This window comes from Nyctereutes procyonoides, unplaced genomic scaffold (genome assembly GCF_905146905.1).
Source record: "Nyctereutes procyonoides isolate TBG_1078 unplaced genomic scaffold, NYPRO_anot_genome, whole genome shotgun sequence".
Lineage (NCBI taxonomy): Eukaryota > Metazoa > Chordata > Mammalia > Carnivora > Canidae > Nyctereutes > Nyctereutes procyonoides.
The window spans coordinates 63,637,815-63,651,705 of NW_026575133.1; the positions used below are offsets into that span (position 1 = coordinate 63,637,815).

At 40.8% G+C, this 13,891-nt stretch overlaps 1 pseudogene; it reads right to left on the bottom strand.

Annotated features, from left to right (window-relative positions):
* Window positions 1–1,240: 1,240 nt before the first annotated feature.
* Window positions 1,241–7,117, bottom strand: LOC129523219 (furin-like; annotated as a pseudogene).
* Window positions 7,118–13,891: the final 6,774 nt, after the last annotated feature.

The window sequence follows — 13,891 nt, forward strand, 5'->3', positions numbered from 1 at the left end:
TAGTTTTGCTGAAAAGACAGAGACAGATCTTCCCCAGCCAGTTCATGTCTGCCAGTAATGTCCACGCCAGGTGGGACCTGTTATTACTCTATTTTGGGGGGAGGCAACTGTTTAAGATTGAGGTCAAGGATGCGTGAGTCTGTCACTGGCTGAAAACTGTTGTATGTATCTTGGTTCCCTACTCAGGTGAGGTTATAGGATGGTTGTGTGGATTTTTTGGTCAGGTTTATTAGGTACTTGGGACTAGGTACTATATTCAGTAGTAGATGGAGCTATGAATTAGCTTTTCTACCCTGACAGGGACTTAAGGCCTGAATGACTATTTGGGAGACCCATATCACATAAGAGTGTGCACTGAATTCCCTCGTTAGGTGAGGCCATTAATTTTATTCTGTAGAAAAGGAAAGTCATGAACTGTGCATTCTGTTCATGTGCCAATGTAGGCAGGGCTGTTAGGTTGGCTATACGGTGTCCCATATGCTGCAGTTACTTTCCCTAGTCTAGCAGGCTAGCCTCTAGAGGCTATATTCAGCAATGAGCATGGCTCTAAATTAGTGTCTCTGCCACGACAATGGAAGCAGTAGTTCTAAAGCCATTAAAGCTCTTTGTTTATCTTTTTTTTTAAGATTTTATTTATTTATTCATGAGAGGCGCAGAGAGAGAGAGAGAGAGAGAAAGGCAGAGACACAGGCCGAGGGAGAAGCAGGCTCCATGCAGGGAGCCCGACGTAGGATTCGATCTGGCGTCTCCAGGATCAGGCCCTGAGCTGAAGGCAGCGCCAAACCGCTAAACCACTGAGCCTCCCGGGCTGCCCAACTCTTTGTTTATCTTATCAAGATGACCCTTGCCCTAAATTTCCTGGCCAAACAGGTTCACTGTTTTGTTCTGCAAACTACTGGCTTGCCTGCCCTTCTCTTAGCACAAGTGCCACTAAGCAACTTCTAGGTGTTATCATCAGCCCTTCTACTCAGATTGGGCTGGGAACCACAGCAGTTGGGCTGTGTCTTAGCATTTCTCCTACACCCCTCAACCATGGCAATGAACAATCTGTTCTCTATTACTATAAGTCTGATGATTTTAGATTCCACATATAAGTGAGATCATGCATTATTTGTCTTTTGCTGACAGGTTTATTTACTTAACATAATGCCATCAAGATTCATCCATCTTGCGGCAAATAGCAAATTTCCTTGTTTTTATGCAGTAGAATATTCCAGTGTGTGTGCGTGCATAATACAGATCAGTAGGCATAAAACATTTGGCTATGGAGTCGGGTTACACAAGTGGCATCAAAAGCACTCAGTGCAACAGCACTACAAAGTTCAGGGTTTATTAATGCACTTATAACTGAGTTACGGGCCAATCTGGAATATGGAAGAGATGATGTTAGAGCAACCCATATTTTGCCTATTCCAGTGGACCCTATTTTCTGGAATCATCAAAAGTCTTTCTTGGATTGGTGAACTTGTTACCTGTTTATGAGCTGATAGTCAATCAAAGCAGAATATTATATTTGTGAAGTTCCATCAAATGTTATTGATATAATAGACTTATAACTTTGAAATCAGAAGCTAAGATCTGTTCTTTATTCAACTATGAACAACCACACATCTTTGGTCTAGGTGTCCCAGTAGTCTTCTGTTTGCTGCCAAATAATTTGCTAGATTTACAACGTCAGCATAAAGACAAAAGTCAAATAACTTTCTGAGGAAAAGTTTGTATTTTATTCTTGCTTTTTAATAAGTTTTTCTTGGGCAATAAATTTATTTCATTGTAAAAAAAATTACACATTTCCTTTATCCATTCATTATCCATTCATCATCCATCAACACACACTTAGGTTGTCTCCATGTCTTGGCTGTTGTTAATAATGCTTCAATGAACATGAAGGTTTAGATGACTTTTCCAGAGGCTGTTTCATTTCCTTCAGGTATATGTCCCAAACCCTGAGATCATGACTTGAGCCAAAGATAAATGCTTAACCAACTGAGCCACCTAGGTCCCCAGCTTATTCTCTTTTGACTTGATATTTGTGTGTGGTATAAGATAGAGAACCAGTTTCATTCCTTTGTATGTGGCTGTCCAGTTTTCCCAACACAATTTATTGAGGATACTGTTTTTTTCTCATTGTATATTCTTGGCTATCATGTAAAAAGTTGATTGACTATGTGAATTTGTTTTATTCTGATCCATTGATCTATATTAGGTCTGAATTTATGCCAGTACCATACTATTTTTAATTACCATGGCTTTGTAATATAGTTTGAACTCAGAAAGCCTAATGCCTCTGCCTGATTTCTTTTTCTTGACAAATTGCTCTGACTAGGACTTCCAGTACTGCGTTGACTAGAATGGTGAGAGTGGAACCCTGACTTATTTCTAGTCTTAGAGGCACACTTTTAGCCTTTTACTCTTATAATGTTTGCTGGGGGCTTCCCATATATGGCTTTTATTATATTGAGGTATGTTCCTTCTATATTTAATTTGTTGAGTTTTTTTTTTATCATGGATGGATATTGAATTCTGTAAGATGTTTCTTCTGCATCTACTGAAATGATATGATTCCTTATCCTTCATTTTATTAATGTGGTACATTATATTGATTGATTTATAGATGTTGAGCCATCTGTGAATCCATGGAATGAATTGCATGTGATAATGATGTATAATCCTTTTATTTTTTAAATTTTTAATTTATTTATTCATGAAAGACACAGAGAGGCAGAGGCAGATGCATAGGGAGAAGCAAGCTCCCCGTGGGGAGCCCAATGCAGGACTCAATCTCAGGTCCTCAGGATCATGTCCTGAGCCAAAGGCAGATGCTCAACTACTGAGCCACTCAGGTGCCCCTGTATAATCCTTTTAAACATATTACTGAATTTGGTTTGCTAATGTTTTATTGAGGATTTTTAAATCTGTGATCATCTGTGATATTGGCCTGAAATTTTCTTTTTCAGGGTGGTATTATCTGATTTTGGTATCAGGGTAATGTTGGATTCATAAAATATTTTTTTTAATTTGCATTGTCTGCACATTTAATCACTTTAAAACCTCTAACATTATCTCATGTCCATTAAATAGAACCAACTATTCTGGGTCTGTTTAAATTATAAGAGAAAAAAATCATTGGGCACCAACGCAGTATCATAAAATTGGTGAAGCTGGCCCCAAGAGGGAAGGGGGGGTGAGAAAAGAGAGGACACCTGTGGGCAGGTGGCTGGGTGCTAGGAATGACTAAGAGAGATAAAGAAAAGGAGGCTCTCAGATGACAGAGTACTGACTGTGCTAATGGAAGAAATGCAAAAGGTACATCAGAAGGAGATTTGAGGAGCAAAACAGGTCAATGCTTTCTTCACCAGGGCACAGTGTTAGAGGGGCCTCAACACCAACATCTGCCACCCCTAGCCCTTGAAAAACCAGTCCCCCATGAGTCCTTCACACCATGAGCCCCATCTGAAACATGGATGATAGGTTGCCCCTCCCACTGTGATCCCCTTTCCAAGGGCTCAGCTGGCTTGCCTGCCTGCCTCTTCAGGACTTGAGACTAGTTACTCCTTACTCCTCATCAATATGCTGCAGCCACAAACACCTCAGGGCCAGAGTAGTGGGGGGAATAGCAGAGTGGACAGTGGGTGTGGGAAGGTGGATCATCCATTTACCCACCTTTTAATGGGCTACTCCCATTAAAAATACAAAAGAAAAGGGGCACCTGAGTGGCTATGAGGCATCTGACTCTTGATTTTAGCTCAGGTCATGATCTCAGGGTCCTGGGATCAAGCCCCACATCAGGCTCTGTGCTCAGTGGAGAGTCTGCTTAAGGATTCTCTCCTTCCCCTGTCCCTCTCCCTGATCACTCTTTCTCCTTCTAGAATAAATATTTTAAAAATATTTTTAAAATCAACATATACAGTGAAGTATCACAAAATGAAAATAGATCCTCCCTGTGATCCTCACACCATCCCTCCTCACCATCTACTCAGTGTTTCTGGGACTGTAAATGTCAGCCCAGGCAGCCCTGAGCTCTGAAAACAGAGTTGGGCCCTGGCAGGAGGGGAGAGAGGCTGAGAAGGTAAGGTGGTCAGGACCCCAGCATGAGGCTTGGTCAGGCCAGCCATGTTCAGCAGGCAGCCAGGTGAGCAAAGAGACAAACATTATCATGCATACATGTTTACCCTGGAAGCACCTGCTTTGCCTTGTCCTTCCTCTGATTGCTGTTTCCTCCTCAGGCTCACCAGAGATGGGGTTCAAGATTGGAGATACTAAAGATCTTGGAGAGGTGGCCTTCTCCTTCAACCTCCTAGGCCAGTCTCCCTGCTGCCTAGATGAGGAGCGGGGGAACCATTAGTGCTTTAGAGGGACAGAACAGAATAGGGACAAGAGCTGTAGCTCAGGTCAGGAATCCTGAAAAAGAAGGACTGATCCTTTTCACTCCTCAGGGAACTCTGGCTGGCCACTGGACCTTGGAAAGCTGCCCTAAATGTTCTACTCCTTTCTCCACTTGAAGGGGGTCCTACAGGTGGGATGAGGCCCTCCCTTTCCCCCAGCTGCTCCTGGGGCCCTGCCTCAGGCTATCCAAGGGTAGGATGGGAAGCAGTCTGTGCCCCTCTTGCCTCCTAGCTGGGGTCAAAATCCAGTCCCAAGATAAACAAACAAACAAACAAACAACAACAACAACACAATACTTTGATGAATTAAAAAATACCCAAAGAGTGAGATGGGCCTGAAGGGCCAGGCATAGGTACTCATGGTCTGGGATAAAGGTGGTCCTCTTGCTCTGGCCCTCCGTCATCCTCTTCTGAGTCAGATGGGCACTCTTCCTTCCAGGCTTCAGGGGGAAGCCCCTTGTGGGAGATGAGGCTACAGTCTGTAGTGTACACCTTCACCCCCCAGAAGCTGAAGCTACAGTGCTGTTGTAGGACCACAAAGACAGTGATGAAGACCAGTATGCCTCAGGCAAATATGAGAGCAGCAGCCCTGCTGTTTGCCCTTAGCCAAGACTCCACCTCTACCTTCTGGAGTGGCTGCTGCTCAGGAATTCAAGGGTGCTCTGGCTCTACTGGGAACTCATCTGCTCCACAGGGTTTAGGGAGGCAAGGCAGGGACAACTGAGGCAGCCTGTAGGGGCCAGCCCTGGCACATGGCACGCAAGGTGTGGCATGGGGCACAGATGCTGGCCCGCATGATCTCCACATCATTCTCAGTGCTACTGACTGGAAATATGAGTCTTGATCTCTCGGGAGATGTGTGCAGGCTCTCAAGGCCATGACACACAGCACAAAGGTGAACTTAGTGTCCCATAGTTGTTGGCTTTGTTGGTGTTTTCAGTCTCCAGGACCCACTTGCCAGAAGACTTCTCATTCCAGGAATGGATTACTATGAAGACCCAGTTCTTAAACCCATCTGTGGAGTAATTGTCTGACGTGGCAGCCAGCAAGGTGGAACAGGCGCCTGTAGGACTGACCAGTTGGACAGCCAAGTAGCTATGGCGATAGTTGGAGAGGGTGAGGTGGGACTGTGCATGCTACAGTTGTGTGCTGTGGCTGAGCTCCCCCAGGCAGGCAGGGACAGTCTTTTGTACCTCCAGTTGTTTCCTGATGTACTTAGACTCAGTGGAGGTGTCCATGATGCACTTCCTCTGTGGGACCACTGCCATCCAGTTCTAGGCCAGGCTCACCACAGCACCTGTGTCCAATATCCTGTACCATATGAATTGCTCACCTTTGGGCCCACACCATTGCTGACGCAGTCATTAGCAATGAGGTAGGCTGGCTTTGAAGTCTCACCAGGTGAAGCTCTTTCTGGCTTCCAAGACGAGAACGATGGTGCCAGCTGCCAATGGGGCAGAGGCCTACATCCCTGTGTGAGACTCTGTACACTTCTGAAAATCCTAGAAGCATCCCCTATCTGCTTCTTGCTCTGGTTGCTATGGCTATAGGTAGTGGCCAGTGTGTACGAGCAGGCTTTGCTATACCAGAACACATTGCCAAGCTTTGTGGTGCTGCTGAGGGACAGCATGTAGATATCAGTTACAATTAGACTTGTCATGCTCTTGGCCCTCATTTCCCAAGGCCCAAAGATGAAGCCCATCCTCTGTGGCTCTGGCTAACTTCCCCCAGAAGTCAGCCTCCTCAGTGAGATAGGTGGGTCCATCCATGGGCTTGCCATCAATACTTGGGGCCCTAGCTGGCACCAAAGATGCAGATGTGGTTGGGGTTCAGGCTTAGGGGGTGTGCTCCTATCATGTCTATCATCTCACCATCCAACATGTGTACCTCCCCGATGCAGGCATTGTAGTCTACACCTAAGCCACAGATACTGCTGTTGGCCACCGCAGCCTCCTGGCCCGTATACTGTGTGCCATGCCAGTTGTCATTCGTCTGTGCATACTAAGACTGGAGGTCAGGGCAGCCCGGGTGGCTCAGTGGTTTAGCACCGCCTTCAGCCCAGGGCCTGATCCTGGAGACCTGGGATCGAGTCCCACATCAGGCTCCCTGCATGGAGCCTGCTTCTCCCTCTGCCTGTCCGTCTGTCTGTCTGTCTGTCTCTCTCATCTCTCATGAATAAATGAATAAATTAAAAAAAAAAAAAAGACTGGCGGTCAGGGTCCTGGTCATTGACATCTAAGCTGGCCCCAGGATCATAATTACCTGCCAAGTCTGGGTGGTTCTTCTCGATTACATCACCCAGAATGGAGACCACAATGCTGTACCCCTGAATGCAGTCCTCCTTCATGTTAAGGTCACCCTGGGTGATGCCAGACAGGTACCACTGCTGCTGAAACTTGGTGTTCCTAGGCTCCTGGTACGCATCCCTTTGGGTCCTTTGCTTTGCCACCAGCTGCTCCAGCCACTGTAATTGAGGCTCCCTCCAGAGTCTACTGTGTTCCAGATGGTGAGGCAACAGGGACTGCTTTGTCACCTCTCATGCCAGAAGTGGTAATAGTTGTGAATATCTGGCACAGGATGAAGAAGCCATTCTTATGTGCCAAGCTGTCTGCTGCAGCTGGGCCTTCTGGAATGCTTGCTTACTCAGGTGTTGGTATAGACCTTCTGGTCACAGGCATGGCTGCCACCAGGACCAAGGCACCTGCTGAAGCAAACCAGGGCCTCAGCTTCATGGTGGAGACAGGTGGCCAGGACCCCTGGGACTCCTTGGTCATAGGGACTAGGTTCTCAAGTGCTTCCTCATTGCCTGTGCCCTGGGTGCTTACTGGCAGAACCATAGGGTGGAGCAAGGTGGGGCTGTGAAAGAGTTGGAGGGCTGGGTCGGCTGCAAGGAAGTCAGGGGCTGGGGATAAGTTTTCCAGGTGAGTGCTGTGGTGGTTCCTGTGCCCCTGGTGAAGTAAAGAGCACTACTGTAGGCGGGGGTGGGGTGTGTGCTTAGCATCCTCCCTTGCAAGGGACCACTGTCACCACAGAGAGGCTAGGCCGATGGTTTCCACACAGCCAGCCACCAGTGCAGGGTTGGGCTTGGGTTAGAGCTCCAGCTCCTTAGCAGGTTCCTCCTCTGGTTTTTTGGAAGAGTTTTAGAAGAATTTGTGTTCATTCTTTTGTAAAAGTATGATAAAATTTACCAGGGAAGCCTGTGGTCCTGGACTTTCTCTGCTCAGAGTTTTTTGATTAATGATTCAATTTCCTTTCTAGTAATCCATCTGTTCAGATTTTGTATTTCTTTATGATTTAGTCTGGGTAGGTTTTATGCTTCTAGAAATTTCTCTGCTTCTTGTAGGTTGTCCAGTTTGTTGGCATGTAAGTGTACAAGGCAGTCTCTTTCGATCATTTGATTATTTTGTGTAACAAATGATATACAGTAATGTCTCTTTCATTTCTAATTTTGTGTATTTCGATCTCTTTTTTCTTAGTAAATCAAGTTAATGGCTTGCCTATTTTTCTTGAATAAGCTCTTAGCTTCATGAATATTTTCCTTTGTTTTTTTGGTCTCTATTTCATTTATTTTCACTCTGACCTTTGTCGTCTTCTTTGTACTAAGATTTACTTTGTTCTCTTTTTCCCTAGTCTTTGAGGTACAAAGTCAGATTATTTGAGCTTTTCCTTTTCCTTTTTCTTCTTCTTCTTCTTTTTTTTTTTTTTTAAGTCTAGCTGTTTATCACTGTGAACTTGCCACAGAACAGATTTTGCTGGATCCTATTAGTTTGGAATATTGTAACTGCATGTTTGTATCAAGATATTTTTTCTCTTTGACTCGTTGCTTGTTCAGTAATATGTTGTTTTGTCTCCACACATTAATTTCCAGTTTTATTTTTCCAAATGACTTCTAGTGTTATACCATTGTGTTTGGAAATGATGCTTGACATGATCTCTATCTTCTTAAATTTATTAAGACTTATTTTATGGCCTAATACATAATCTTCTGGAGAATATTCCATGTACACTTGGAAGTGTGTATACCACTGGTTCTGGATGGAATGTTTAATAAATATCTGTCATGTCCATTTAATCGAATGTGTCATTTAAAGCCATTGTTTCCTTAGTGATTTTGTCCATTGTTGAAAGTGGGGTATTGAATTATTCTGCTATTATTGTATTGCTATTTATCCCCTCAGGTCTGTTGATATTTGCCTTATATATTTAGGGTCTCCTATGTTTTCTGAGCCTCATATTGATTTTTCTATTTGATTTTTAAGTATTATCTTTTATAAAATCTTTTAATACTATGTACCAATATTTCATATTTTTTGTTTTATTAAGGTCTAACTTAAAGTATACTCTGTTCCCTAAATTTGACAGTTGTTGTCTAGTAATACCATGATAATCAAATGTTGAAAATTTTAATTCCCCCCAAAGTTTCCTAGTATCACTTTGCAATCAGTTTGACCCCCAACTCCCAGCCCCTGGCAACCAGTGATGTTTTCAGTTTCTATACTTTTGCCTTTGGCAGAATGTCACATAAATGGAATCATGCAATGTAGGTTTTGGGTCTGGCTTCTTTTACTGAACAAAATACATTTGAAATATACTTATCTTGTTACTTGAATAGTTTTTCTTCCCTTTTATTTGTAAGTATTACTATCATACAAATGTTCCACAGTTAATTATATATTTGCCAGTTGAAGGACATAAGTGTTGTTTTTTGTTTGAGGAAATAAAAGCTGCTGTGAACATTCAGATGGGTTTTTGTCTGAATGTGTTTTCATTTCTCCTGAAGAATACCCAAGAGTGGGATAGCTGGATTATATGATACATATGTTTAACTTTATAAAACATTGGAAAACTGTCTTCTAAAGTGGCTGTACCACTTTAGTTTTCCACCAACAAGGTATGAATATTATAGTTGACCCACATCTTCATCTGCATTTATTGTTAGTTATTTGCTTTTTGCTTATTTCTCATTTTAGTCATTCTAATAGCTACATAGTAGTATCTTATTGTGGTTTTATTATGCATTGTCATAATGATGAATAATGTTGAGTATCTTTTCATAGGCTGATTTTTCATCCAGGTATCTTCCTTGCTAAAGGGTCTGTTTATATCTCTTGTCCATATAGTCAGTAAGAAGTTTGTTTTCTAAATGTTACACTTTGAAAATTCTTCATGTATTTTGATTACAAGTTCTTATCAGAATTGTGATTTGAACATTGTCACTTGAAGATCAAAAGTTTATTTCTATAAATTCCAGTGGATCATTTTTTTTCCTCAAATGGATTGTGCTTTTTTACCTTATCCAATAACTCTTTGCCCAGACCATGGTCACACAGATTTTCATGTACAAGTTCTTCTAGAAGATTTAGGGTTTTACATTTAAATTTATTTCTAAGATCTATTTTTAGTTAATTTTTGCTTAACTTGTGAGGTATCTGTTGAGATGTATTTCCAATTATAACAGGATTATTTGTTAAAAACCATCATTTCTCCACATAATTGTCTTTGCCCTTTTTGAAGAAATCAGTTGATTACAGTCACATGGTTCTGTTTCTGAATTTTGCGTCCGATTTCATTGATGTGTTCCAATCTTTTCACCAATATTATTCTGTTTCTTCAACTATACCTTCAAATTAAGTGTTGAAATCGAGAACTGTGAGTCCCCTAACTTGTTCTTTTTTATATTTATTTGGACTATTTCTATTTGTCTTTTTTTTTCTCTTTTTTTTTATTTATTTATGATAGGCACACAGTGAGAGAGAGAGAGGCAGAGACACAGGCAGAGGGAGAAGCAGGCTCCATACACCGGGAGCCTGACGTGGGATTCGATCCTGGGTCTCCAGGATCGCGCTATGGGCCAAAGGCAGGCGCTAAACCGCTGCGCCACCCAGGGATCCCAGTTTATTTGTCTTTTAATATAAATTTAGTATCAGCTGGTTGATATCTACCCAAAAAAAGCTTTCTGGAACTTTTGTTGGCATTGTATAGAATTGATAGATAATATTGGGGAAATTTTACATCTTAATATTGTCTTCAGATATATAAACATTATATATTCCTCTTTTTACTTATTTTTAAATTTTATCCAGGTTTTTTTTTAAGTTTTCAGTATACAGAATATATATAGACATCTATATATATATCGATCCATTGCTAGATTTTTACCTAAGTATTTCTATTTGTGTGTTACTTTTAATAGTTTTTTAGTTTGTTGCTGTTTTTGCTGGCATCTTTAGGTTCTTCCATGGAGTACTATGTCATCTGCAGATAATCATAGATTAACTTTTTTACTAAATTGAATGTCTTTTATTTCTCTTTATTGTCTGATTCCTGTAGCTAGGGCTTCTATATGTTCAATAGCAGTGATGAGAAGGAACATCCTTGTCTTGTTCCTGACTCTAGAGGAAAAGTACTGTTTTTCACAATTGAGTGTGATATTAGCTGTTGATTTTCATACATGGCCTTTATTATATTGAGGTATTTTTCTTGTAAATCCACTTTGTAGAGAGTTTTTATCTTGAATGGCTGTTGAGTTTTTTCAAAGACTGTATTCTGCATTGAGGTGATCATATGATTGTTACTCTTTGTTTTTTCATGTTGATCGATTTGCAAATATTCAGGCATCCCTGCATCCCCAGAACAAATCCCACTTGATTGTGAATTATCCTTTTAATGTTTGTTGCATGCAGTTTGCTAATATTTTGTTGAAGATTTTTGTATCTATTTTCATCAGGGGTATTGGCTTGTACTGTTTCATTTGTTTGTTTTTGTAGTGTCCTTGTCTGATTTTGTTAGAAGGGTACTGTCAGCCTCATAGAATGTATTTGGGAGCTTTCCTTACCCTTCTATTTTTTGGAATAGTTTGAGAAGAATAAGTATTAACTCTTCTTTATGTGTTTGGTAGATTTCATCTGTGGGTTACAAGCCAGGGGTTTCCAAGGAGCCTTACACAGGGTGTACCCTGGCAGAGTAACTGGAACCAAAGCAGGTGTAAGACAGGAGGTCCCAGGGTATTCATCCTGGAGGTGCTCTAGTAATCCATCTGAACCTGAAGTTATGTGGACCTGGAGTATTTTGGGGTACTTTGTACCTGTATCACCTTTGCAAGATTGCTGGAGCTGTAGTGAGCACTGACCAGCGGTATCTTGGTGTGCAGCCTTGGTGGGATGGCTGGGGCTGAGATTCACAAAGCAGTAGGCTGGCTAGACATGAGAACCCTGCTCTCATACACACCATCAAGGTAGAGAGGGAATATAAACCGTGGTATTCAGCAGCTCTGATGATCCAGAGAGAACTCTAGCAGCTCCCCTGCTACTGTTTGGCAGGATTCTAGTGTTCATTCCTTTGTATTTGAGTGCTCTTTTAAACAGCAGCTGTTTTTCTTTGCCCAAGGACGGATGAATCTACTCACAGACCTTTAGTATTCTCTCTCCATTGCATTTTGTAGTATTGGGGGTGGGAGTTTCCTTTGTTAATATGTGTCCAGATCTCCTGACCTTCTCTTTGTGGTTTCTCTCTCTTTTCTTGTCAGAATCTTTTCAGTCAGCCATCAGTTTTTCTTCAGGAGGAATTGCTCTAGAAATAAATAAGATTTGGTGTGTCTGTGGAGGAGGTGAATTCAGTGTCTTCCTGTTTCACCATCTTGGACCCTTTCCCACTCATTTAAAAAAAAAAAAATCTGGTTGGGGGATCCCTGGATGGCTCAGTGGTTTAGTGTCTGCCTTTGGCCCAAGGCGTAATCTTGGAGTCCCCAGATTGAGTCCCACATCAGGCTTCCTGCATGAAGCCTGCTTCTCCCTCTGCCTGTGTTTCTGCCTCTCTCTCTCTCATGAATAAATAAAATCTTTTAAAAAAAAATCCTGGTTGGAGATTTATCATTTTTTGATCTTAGAAAACAGGCTTTCTCTTATTGATTATTCCTTGTTGTTTTTCAAAGTAATTGGTTTCTTCTTTTATCTAAATTATCTTTCATTCAGCCATTTGTGTTTAATTCATTCTTCCTTCTATAGTTTCTTAAAATAGCTTAGAGTACCAATTTGAGACTTCTTTTGCAATGTAAGTATCCAATGCTATACATTTCTCTCCTAATGCTGCTTTAGCTATATCTCTAAAATTTGTATTGTATTTTCATTTTTGTTCCACTTAAAATATTTTTTAAAATTTCATTTGAGGCTTCCACTGTGATATTTTGCATTGAAGTTTCCTTTTTCTGAAATATTATTCCTCTAAATGTCCTTACAGTTTTATTCATTTTTTTGAAGATTCTATTTATTTATTCATGAGAGACACACACACAGAGACAGAGAAACAGAGAGAGAGGCAGAGACACAGGCAGAGGGAAAAGCAGGCACCACGCAGGGAGTCCGATGTGGGACTCCATCCCAGGTGTCCAGGATCAGGCCCTGGGCTGAAGGCGGCACTAAACCACTGAGCCACCTGGGCTGCCCTCTTCTATCATGTTTTTAAGTTATTAATCAAATGTGATCTTTCCAGTGATGTTGGCCATCTCATTCAATTTAACTGAACTTACTTACTTATTTACTTACTTACTTATTTATTTATTTGATAAAGAGACAGAGAGGCGGGGGGAAGGGGCAGAGAGAAACCCAAGCAGACTTTGTACTGAGCATGGAACACAACGCTGCTTGATATGACAATTCCGAGATACTGACCTAAGCAGAAACCAAGAGTCAGATGCTTAATGGACTGTGCCACCCAGCTACTGCTAGTTTCCTTCTCTTTTAAAAGTGTTTTCTTTACATAATCTATCATCTTCTAGTTATTGTGTATTGCTCATTACCTGTCCCATATCAGCAGAACATAAATTTTAGAAAATCAGAAATTTTTTCCACTGAATCCTCAATTCCTGATAAGGTGCTTAATACATAGCAAATAATTAATATTCAATAGCTATTGAATAATTTTGTCTTCTGGAGCTATTCAGAAATTATTATTCTGATAACATATTCTAGACTTTTATTCTAATTTAATATATTTTTATGAATATTATATATGTAATTTCAATAGTGTTTTAAAGATCAAATTTCATCTTTATAATTATTTTAAATATGAAGAAAAGTTCTTTTAATCCCTTTTACAGATAAGAAAATGTAATCGCCAAGAATAAAGCCATTCACACAATTCATAAAGTTAAGTGTGAGCTAGAAAGTGGGATTTTAAAAGTTTTTATTTATAAACTAGGCCTTTAGAGTATACACATATATCCAGGCAGTAGTACACATGAGAATTGCAAATATGGACCCCAACAAACTTAAATACATATTCATTATGTATGCATCCATAACAAAATTAATTTATGAAGTGATCTATGAAAATCTTTAACCATAAAGTTAAATTCATTAATAGTAAAACTAGACATGTCTAAATTTAAATTGTTTATAAATCATTGGCATCTATAGTTGAGGAACATGCTGATACTCTTTTCAAATAGAATTTGAACAAAAACTTAAATATAGTTCACATTTCTTTAAGGAGTATTTTACAATGAGTGT